Here is a 10,610-nt window from a genome sequence, read left to right as displayed (position 1 = left end):
GCTAAGGAAGAGGATTTCTTGGAATGTATGCGGGATAGTTATCTAAATCAACATGTAGAGGAACCAACGAGAGAGCAGGCTATTTTAGACTGGGTATTGAGTAATGAGGAAGTGTTAGTTAGCAATCTTGTTGTACGTGCCCCCTTGGGCAAGAGTGACCATAATATGGTTGAGTTCTTCATTAGGATGGAGAGTGACATTGTTAATTCAGAAACAATGGTTCTGAACTTAAAGAAAGGTAACTTTGAGGGTATGAGACGTGAATTGGCCAAGATTGACTGGCAATTAATTCTAAAAGGGTTGACGGTGGATATGCAATGGAAGACATTTAAAGACTGCATGGACGAACTACAAAAATTGTTCATCCCAGTTTGGCAAAAGAATAAATCAGGGAAGGTAGTACATCCATGGATAACAAGGGAAATCAGGGATAGTATCAAAGCGAAGGATGATGCGTACAAATTAGCCAGAAAAAGCAGCATACCGGAGGACTGGGAGAAATTCAAAGACCAGCAGAGGAGGACAAAGGGCTTAATTAGGAAAGGAAAAATAGATTATGATAGAAAATTGGCAGGGAACATAAAAACTGACTGCAAAAGTTGTTATAGATATGTGAAAAGAAATAGATTAGTTAAAACAAATGTAGGTCCCTTGCAGTCAGAAACAGGTGAGTTGATCGTGGGGAACAAGGATATGGCGGACCAATTGAATAACTACTTTGGTTCTGTCTTCACTAAGGAAGACATACATAATTTGCCGGAAATAGCAGGGGACCGCGGGTCAAAGGAGTTGGAGGAATTGAGTGAAATCCAGGTTAGCCGGGAAGTGGTGTTGGGTAAACTGAATGGATTAAAGGCCGATAAATCCCCAGGGCCAGATAGGCTGCATCCCAGAGTACTTAAGGAAGTAGCTCCAGAAATAGTGGATGCATTAGTAATAATCTTTCAAAACTCTTTAGATTCTGGAGTAGTTCCTGAAGATTGGCGGGTAGCAAACGTAACCCCATTTTTTAAGAAGGGAGGGAGAGAGAAAATGGGGAATTACAGACCAGTTAGTCTAACATCGGTAGTGGGGAAACTGCTAGAGTCAGTTATTAAAGATGGGATAGCAGCACATTTGGAAAGTGGTGAAATCATTGGACAAAGTCAGCATGGATTTACGAAAGGTAAATCATGTCTGACGAATCTTATAGAATTTTTCGAGGATGTAACTAGTAGCGTTGATAGGGGAGAACCAGTGGATGTGGTGTATCTGGACTTCCAGAAGGCTTTCGACAAGGTCCCACATAAGAGATTAGTATACAAACTTAAAGCACAGGGCATTGGGGGTTCAGTATTGATGTGGATAGAGAACTGGCTGGCAAACAGGAAGCAAAGAGTAGGAGTAAACAGGTCCTTTTCACAATGGCAGGCAGTGACTAGTGGGGTACCCCAAGGCTCAGTACTGGGACCCCAGCTATTTGCAATATATATTAATGATCTGGATGAGGGAATTGAAGGCAATATCTCCAAGTTTGCGGATGACACTAAGCTGGGGTGCAGTGTTAGCTGTGAGGAGGATGCTAGGAGACTGCAGGGTGACTTGGATAGGCTGGGTGAGTGGGCAAATGGAAACATAGAAATTAGGTGCAGGATTAGGCCATTCGGCCCTTCGAGCCTGCACCGCCATTCAATATGATCATGGCTGATCATCCAACTCAGTATCCCGTACCTGCCTTCTCTCCATACCACCTGATCCCCTTAGCCACAAGGGCCACATCCAACTCCCTCTTAAATATAGCCAATGAACTGGCCTCAACTACCCTCTGTGGCAGAGAGTTCCAGAGATTCACCACTCTCTGCGTGAAAAAAGTTCTTCTCATCTCGGTTTTAAAGGATTTCCCCTTTATCCTTAACCTGTGACCCCTTGTCCTGGACTTCCCTAACATCGGGAACAATCTTCCTGCATCTAGCCTGTCCAACCCCTTAAGAATTTTGTAAGTTTCTATAAGATCCCCTCTCAATCTTCTAAATTCTAGAGAGTATAAACCAAGTCTATCCAGTCTTTCTTCATAAGACAGTCCTGACATCCCAGGAATCAGTCTGGTGAACCGTCTCTGCACTCCCTCTATGGCAATAATGTCCTTCCTCAGATTTGGAGACCAAAACTGCACGCAATACTCCAGGTGTGGTCTCACCAAGACCCTGTACAACTGCAGTAGAACCTCTCTGCTCCTATACTCAAATCCTTTTGCAATGAAAGCTAACATACCATTCGCTTTCTTTACTGCCTGCTGCACCTGCATGCCTACCTTCAATGACTGGTGTACCATGACACCCAGGTCTCGTTGCATCTCCCCCTTTCCCAATCGGCCACCATTTAGATAATAGTCTGCTTTCCTGTTTTTGCCACCAAAATGGATAACCTCACATTTATCCACATTATACTGCATTTGCCAAACATTTGCCCACTCACCCAGCCTATCCAAGTCACCCTGCAGTCTCCTAGCATCCTCCTCACAGCTAACACTGCCCCCCCAGCTTGGTGTCATCCGCAAACGTGGAGATATTGCCTTCAATTCCCTCATCCAGATCATTAATATATATTGTAAATAGCTGGGGTCCCAGTACTGAGCCTTGGGGTACCCCACTAGTCACTGCCTGCCATTGTGAAAAGGACCCGTTTACTCCTACTCTTTGCTTCCTGTTTGCCAGCCAGTTCTCTATCCACATCAATACTGAACCCCCAATGCCTTGTGCTTTAAGTTTGTATACTAATTTCTTATGTGGGACCTTGTCGAAAGCCTTCTGGAAGTCCAGATACACCACATCCACTGGTTCTCCCCTATCCACGCTACTAGTTACATCCTCGAAAAATGCTATAAGATTCGTCAGACATGATTTACCTTTCGTAAATCCATGCTGACTTTGTCCAATGATTTCACCACTTTCCAAATGTGCTGCTATCCCATCTTTAATGGATCTAGGAATAACTGTGCATAGTTCCCTAAAGGTGGAATCTCATGCAGATAGGGTGATAGGAAAGCTTTTGGAATGCTAGCCTGTATAAATCACAGCATTGAGTAAAGAAGTTGGGATGTAATGTTAAAATTGTACAAGGCATTGGTGAGACCAATTCTGGAGTATGGTGTACAATTTTGGTCGCCCAATAATAGGAAGGATGTCAACAAAATAGTGCAGAGGAGATTTACTAGAATGTTGCCTGGGTTTCAGCAACTACGTTACAGAGAAAGGTTGAATAAGTTCGTTATTTATTCTCTGGAGCGCAGAAGGTTAAGGGAGGACTTGATAGAGGTCTTTCAAATGATGAGAGGGGTATACAGAGTTGACGTGGACAAGCTTTTCTCATTGAGAGTAGAGAAGATTCAAATAAGAGGACATGACTTCAGAATTAAGGTTCAGAAGTTTAGGGGTAACATGAGGGGGAACTTCTTTACTTAGAGAGTGGTAGCTGTGTAGAATGAGCTGCCAGTGGAAGTGGTGGAGGCAGGTTCGATTTTATCATTTAAAAATAAATTGGATAGGTATATGGATGGGAAAGGAATGGATGGTTATGGCCTGGGTGCCGGTAGATGGGACTAGGGGAAAATAATTATTCGGCACGGACTTATAGGGCCGAGACGGCCTGTTTCCTTGCTGTAATTGTTATATGGTTATATGGAGAGGGAGAGAGAAGGAAGAGAGAGAGAAAGGGAGAGAGGGGTTAATATTATGTTATAGAGAGGGAGAGAGAAGGGGGGGGTAATATTATGTTAGAGAGAGGGAGAGAGAAGGGAGGGAGGGGTTAATATTATGCTAGAGAGAGGGAAAGAGAGAAGAAGACAGACGGGGGAAAGAAGAGACTGCGCAGGTGCGTAGGGAGCATTGAGGGTGCAGACCAAAGATCCTATAGGATCTTTGGTGCCGACGGTCGTCCCTGCGCATGCGTGGGAGTGTCAGGACACCGGCGCACGTCATTGCGCAGCCGGCAAGTGCTTGAGCATTGCCGGCGGCGATCGGTGCGCATGTGTATGAGGGGCGTGAAACTACAACTCCCAGCAGGCTTCACGGTTGGATTCAACATGGAGCAGGAGAGCGCGGTGACTGCTGGGAGGTGTTCAAGAAGGAAGTGCGGATGCTGGAAGATCGAAGGTACACAAAAATGCTGGAGAAACTCTGCGGGTGCAGCAGCGTCTATGGAGCGAAGGAAATTTCTCCAGCATTTTTGTGTACCTTCTGACTGCTGGGAGGTGTTGTCCCATTGTGAGAGGGAGCAGAGGAACTGCAACTCCCAGCAGCCTTCACGGTTCAATTCATTGTGGCAACAAAATCACTAAAATAAACTGTTTTCTCTCTAATTACTAAAATTATTTTTTTTCTCTTTTCTTTCTATATTTCCTACATATACTTTTTTTCTCTCCAATTACTAAAATAATAATTTTTCTGCCACAATAAACTTTTTCATTTTGTCATTTTATAAAATAAGCTTTATCTATATTTCCTAAATAATTTTATTTCTCTCTGATTACTAAAATAAACTTTAAATTGTTTTATTTGAAATATAAGCTCTTTCTATATTTCCGAAATAAACTTTTTCTCTCTAATTACTAAAATAAACTTATTTTCTCTCTTACTAAAATAAACTTATCTACATTACTAAAACTCAGTTCTTGACCGCTTTTCCCGATCTGTGCTGCGATTTCCGAGAGAACGCCGCCACCTACGGCCGTCATTTTTGGCCACCTCCCTCAGTGCCAGCCTCTGCCGCATGTGTGCCGAGGATTTTTCCCCTCGATGAAATATGACCGAGATATTAATGTTTTTACATCATTCTCCATTCTCTCTGCTACCCCCGCTGGCGGCAGGAAAGGAAGGGGCTATAAAACCCGGAAACGTCCCGCTTCAGCTCACTTTCTTCCCGGCCACGAAGTGAAAGGGTCACGGCTCTCTGAGCTGCAGCTCTGCTCCCAGGTGAGTACTTTTTCACCCAATTGATATGTATGTTATTCACCATGCTCTGAAGTTTTTTGGCATTTTGTTGGAAAGAGTTTGTATATTTGTCTACTATCTATATTGTGTTTGAACTGTGAATTGAAAATAAAAACCATTTGCATTTGTATATGTCTATCTATATTGTGTTTGAACTGTGAATTGAAAATAAAAAACATTTGTATAATTGTCTATCTATATTATGTTTGAACTGTGAATTGAAAATAAAAACCATTTGTATATGTCTATCTATATTGTGTTTGACCTGTGAATTGAAAATAAAAACCATTTGTATATTTGTCTATCTACATTGTGTTTGAACTGTGAATTGAAAATAAAAACCATTTGTATATTTGTCTATCTACATTGTGTTTGAATTGTGAAATGAAATTAAAAGCCATTTGTTATTGATGTAAAGCGTTTTCCAAATTTTGTTTCTCTAGGGTTTTAAAATGGTTGCACCGGTTTTCAGGTAACCAAAGCATGATGCCTATTGTGTTTGAAATGGTGATGTAAATTGAAATGCATTTGTTGCAACGTTTTCAGGCCAGTAATGCGCGAAATAATCTGTTTATTTCGATCAGCACAGTGTTTAAATTTAAAATTGGCGGACGTGTTGTGATTGTGGCGGTTTGAAGATGGCGGCGATGACGTCATTTCCGGCGATCGGTAAGATGGCAACGATGACGTTTTTTCCGGTGACGTTTTTCCGGCTAGTGGTACGATGGCCGCGATGACGTCGTTTCCGGTGTGAGGCAAGATGGCGCTGAAGACGTGCACCCGGTGTTGAATGATTCTACAGACTGGTAAGTGTTGTTACATCCACACCGGCAATTGTGTTTCAGCAAAATCTGCAATTATGAATGTGTGAGTGTGAGTGTGTGTGTGTGTGTAGAATAAAAGGAGGAATTGGATCCGGAAAATAACATATGAGAGTGTGTGAATGTGTGTGTGTGAATATATATGTGTGTGTGTGTGAATGTGTGAATGTGTGTGTGTGAGTGAATATGTCTGTGCGTGTGGGTCTGTGTGAATATATATATATGTGTGTGTGATATATATATATATGTGTGTGTATGTGTGAATATATATATATGTGTGTATGTGCGAATATATATGTGTGTGAGAGTATATGTGTGTGTTTGCGTGAGTGTGTGTGTGTGTGAATAGGAGGTTGCACGTAAGGTCACAAGGTAATAGGACTTGACGCACGGAGCCGCTCAAACCATCTGAAGACATCCGTCACTTCCAGTATATGTTATTAATGCAAGAAACGCGTACTTTCCTATCTGTTAAAAACCGCCAAAATGTTGAATTTGTGCTCTGAAAGAAAATGTGGAAGTTGGGGTAAGTGTGAGAGACATGTCCCAACATTAGAATTCCAAACGTGAAATGAAATGAAGGTAAAGGGATGCGAGAATTGAAGGGACAACAGCAGTTAAAGTGCTTGGTAAAGATTGGCTGTGCAGATATTGTAATCGAAAATATTGGAATTATCGTGTTTGCTCACTGCATTTCATCAACAGTAAGGCATTATTCGTGTTTTTCTTGATTCCTTTGGTATTTAAAAATACTCAGGTGATAAATCTGGCTGTAAATTTTTCTTCAGATGCGATTTCATTTTGTACGTAAAAACCCACTTGAGAACCATGGGCGATTTATTTAAAAAAATACAGCCAGATTTATCACTTCTGAAACTTTTTAGATGCCAAAGAAATCAAGAAAAAACACAAATAATGCTTTGATGTTGATGAAATGTAGTGAGCAAATGGCCAATGTTCGCTAAGCACTCTGTGTGTTCTCCCTTCAGCTCTCACTTCTATCTACTGTCATTTCTCCTCACTTTTGGAATTCTGAAGTAGGCTAAATGTCTCACATGCTCATCCCGATTTCCATAATTATTTGCAGCGCAAAAATTGACATTTTACATAGAAACGTAGAAATTAGGTGCAGGAGTAGGCCATTCGGCCCTTCGAGCCTGCACCGCCATTCAATATGATCATGGCTGATCATCCAACTCAGTATCCCGTACCTGCCTTCTCTCCATAACCTCTGATCCTCTTGGCCACAAGGGCCACATCTAACTCCCCCTTAAATATAGCCAATGAACTGGCCTCAACTACCTTCTGTGGCAGAGAATTCCAGAGATTCACCACTCTCTGTGTGAAAAAAAGTTCTCCTCATCTCGGTTTTAAAGGATTTTCCCCTTATCCTTAAGCTGTGACCCCATTTCCTGGACTTACCCAACATCGGGAACAATCTTCCTGCATCTAGCCTGTCCAATCCCTTAAAAATGTTGTAAGTTTCTATAAGATCCCCTCTCAATCTCCTAAATTCTAGAGAGTATAAACCAAGTCTATCCAGTTTTTCTTCATAAGACAGTCCTGACATCCCAGGAATCAGTCTGGTGAACCTTCTCTGCACTCCCTCTATGGCAATAATGTCCTTCCTCAGATTTGGAGACCAAAACTGCACGCAATACTCCAGGTGTGGTCTCACCAAGACCCTGTACAACTGCAGTAGAACCTCCCTGCTCCTATACTCAAATCCTCTTGCTATGAAAGCCAAAATACCATTCGCTTTCTTTACTGCCTGCTGCACCTGCATGCCTACCTTCAATGACTGGTGTACCATGACACCCAGGTCTCACTGCATCTCCCCCTTTCCCAATTGGCCACCATTTAGATAATAGTCTGCTTTCCTGTTTTTGCCACCAAAATGGATAACCTCACATTTATCCACATTATACTGCATCGGCCAAGCATTTGCCCACTCACCCAGCCTATCCAAGTCACCTTGCAGTCTCCTAGCATCCTCCTCACACCTAACACTGCCCCCCAGCTTAGTGTCATCCGCAAATTTGGAGATATTGCCTTCAATTCCCTCATCCAGATCATTAATATATATTGTATTTTCGGCGGGTTTTAACGGATCCGCTACGTTCAGGTTCAGATTCAGATTCAACTTGAATTGTCGTTGTCAGTGTACAGTACAGAGACAACGACATCTCCCTGGAAGATGGAGTTGGAAACGATGGCAAGTGCCTACCTGCAGTACATCGCGTGTAATCCATTTGGTGTAGCGTAGCAACAGTACGGGTCATGGGTCGTGACCCGACTGCCGTGAAACCTCCTTCTGTCTGTGTGTGTGTGTGTGTGTGTGTGTGTGTGAATATATATGTGTGCGTGTGAATATGTGTGTGTGAATATTTACGTGTGTGTGTGTGTGTGTGTGTGTGTGAATATATATGTGTGTGTGTGATATATGTGTGTGTGTGAATATTTATGTGTGTGTGTGTGTGTGTGTGTGAATGTGTGTGTGAGTGAATGTGTGTGTGTGTATATGTGCGTGTGTCTATATGTATGTGTGTGTACATGTGTGTGTCTGAATATGTGTGAGCGATTATATGTGTGTGTGCATATGTGTGTGAGTGCATGTGAATATATATGTGTGTGTGTGTGAAATAATATAATATTTTGTAGTTCAGAGCTTATTTGTTAAGTTTAATAGTGTGATGGCTATCGGGAAGAAGCTGTTCCTCAATGTAGATGTTACAGTTTTCAGTTGACACAAGTCGGACATGACTCCAGAAGTCGGGCATCAGTCAGTCCACAAGCTGTGAGAGTCAGTCCAAAGGCCATGAGTTAATCCTAGGGCAGTGAGTCCACACGTCATGAGTAAATCGCTCACTGCCCCCTCTACTCCACTGACACCTCAAGACGCTGCCCTCCGCCTGGCTATAGGATGCACCCCCTACTGAAGCCGTCCACATCCCTTGCATGAGGACACCCCACCCCCTTCTCATCAGTTCACGACAACCCCCGCCTGAAGCTGCCCTTGGCTGCACGACAGTTACCACCTATAGGACAGTGTCTTGAGGTGGGGGATGAGTCTGTATATATGTGTGTGTGTGATTAAGTCTGTGTGTGTGTGAGTGAGTCCGTGTGTGTGTGTGTGAGTATGTGTGTGTGAGTGAGTAGTGTGTGTGTGTGTGTGAATGTGAGTGTCATTGAGTTTGTGTGTGCGTGAATGAGTCTGTTTGTGAATATGTGTATGAGAATGTGTGTGAGTGTGTGAATGTGTGCGTGTGTGTGTGAATATGTGCATGTATGTGTGTGAGTGTGTGAATATGTGTGTGTGTGTGAGTAAATGTGTGTGTGAGTGAGTCTGTGTGTGTGAGTGAGTCCGTGTGTGTGTGTGAGTATGTGTGTATGAGTGTGTGTGTGTGTGTGTGTGAATGTGAGTGTCATTGAGTTTCTGTGTGCGTGAATGAGTCTGTTTGTGAATATGTGTATGAGAATGTGTGTGTGTGTGAATATGTGTGTGTGTGTGTGAATATGTGCATGTATGTGTGTGAGTGTGTGAATATGTGTGTGTGTGAGTAAATGTGTGTGCGTATGAATATATGTGTGAGTGCGTGTGAATATATATGTGTGTGTGTGAAATAATAGTATTTCGTAGTTCAGAGCTTATTTGTTAAGTTTATTAGCGTGATGGCTGTCAGGAAGAAGCTGTTCCTCAATGTAGATGTTACCGTTTTCAGTTTACAAAAGTCGGATGTGACTCCAGAAGTTGGGCATCAGTCAGTCCACAAGCCGTGAGAGTCAGTCAGTCTAAAGGGCATGAGTTAATCCCAAGGCAGTGAGTGAGTCCACAGGTCATGAGTAAATCGCTCACTGCCCCCTCTCCTCCACTGACATGCCCCACATCCGCCTGGCAATAGATGCACCCCCTACTGAAGCCGCCCTCATCCCCTGCATGAGCCCCCTCCCACACATTTCTCATCAGCTCACGAGAACCCCCACCTGAAGCTGTGCCCCTCCCTTGGCAGCACGATGTTTACGACCCCCACCCCACCGTGACAGCCCCTACCTCAAAAAAATGTTTTGCACAAAATCTTCAGTGTTCATTAACAACTGAAATTGTCTTTGGGCTGCTTTTTGAACATCATGTCAGGAAATGTTATGTGATGTGTCTATTGCTGTAGTATCCTCTAGGATAGCAGCTACATTTCTGCCTGGTGGAAGAACGACACATTCTCGATTCAAGATACCCATCCAAGTGGCCGAGGATACATTGTGCAACATCGAGAAGAACTCTAAGATGGCACATTTCACGAGGCAAGTGAAAGTGATTGGGATGAATGTCCAATGATTAGGAGAGAATGCTTTGAAGTTGTGGACAGAACTCTTTCAGATGTCTTCAGCAACACCAAGCATTTTGGTGCCCCCCCTGCCAGTACAGGCCTCAGTGACTGAGCTGCCCGCCCAAAAATCCATTCCGCCCACAAACTCCATACTAGCCCTCTGGAGACCAGTACCTTTGGCCCAACATACTAGCTCAACAGAAATATGAAGGGAAATGTCAAAGGTTTCCTGAAGGATGGAACATCGCCCAAGAATGTTGTCATTAATAGCGTGCTTCGTTGAATGATGACTTCTGAGGTAAATTCTCAGATTTTCCTTCTTAAAATCTGACCGCTGACTTTCTCTATATTCAAATTGTCTCTTTTTATCAACAGGAAATAGTCATCAAGAGGCAGTGAGCAGCAGAACACAACAAGACGCAACAAGACACAACAAGTAAAAACTTAATAAATCTCATCTTTAAAATTGAAATCGTTCTTATATTTTAAGAGTCATT

At 42.9% G+C, this 10,610-nt stretch overlaps 1 long non-coding RNA gene across 2 annotated transcripts; it reads left to right on the top strand.

Annotated features, from left to right (window-relative positions):
* The first annotated feature begins 4,628 nt into the window (after positions 1-4,628).
* Positions 4,629-10,579, top strand: LOC129694580 (uncharacterized). Of its 2 annotated transcripts, none has more exons than XR_008723017.1 (2): positions 4,629-4,949; positions 10,489-10,579. It is a non-coding gene; the product is annotated as an uncharacterized LOC129694580 (long non-coding RNA). The 2 variants fall into 2 exon arrangements; XR_008723018.1 differs by lacking the exon at positions 4,629-4,949 and adding an exon at positions 10,105-10,411.
* Positions 10,580-10,610: the final 31 nt, after the last annotated feature.

Source organism: Leucoraja erinacea, unplaced genomic scaffold (assembly GCF_028641065.1).
Source record: "Leucoraja erinacea ecotype New England unplaced genomic scaffold, Leri_hhj_1 Leri_718S, whole genome shotgun sequence".
Taxonomy (NCBI): Eukaryota; Metazoa; Chordata; class Chondrichthyes; order Rajiformes; family Rajidae; genus Leucoraja; species Leucoraja erinaceus.
Note: the sequence above shows the minus strand (reverse complement) of the source record. Positions and strands in the feature narration are given on the sequence as shown.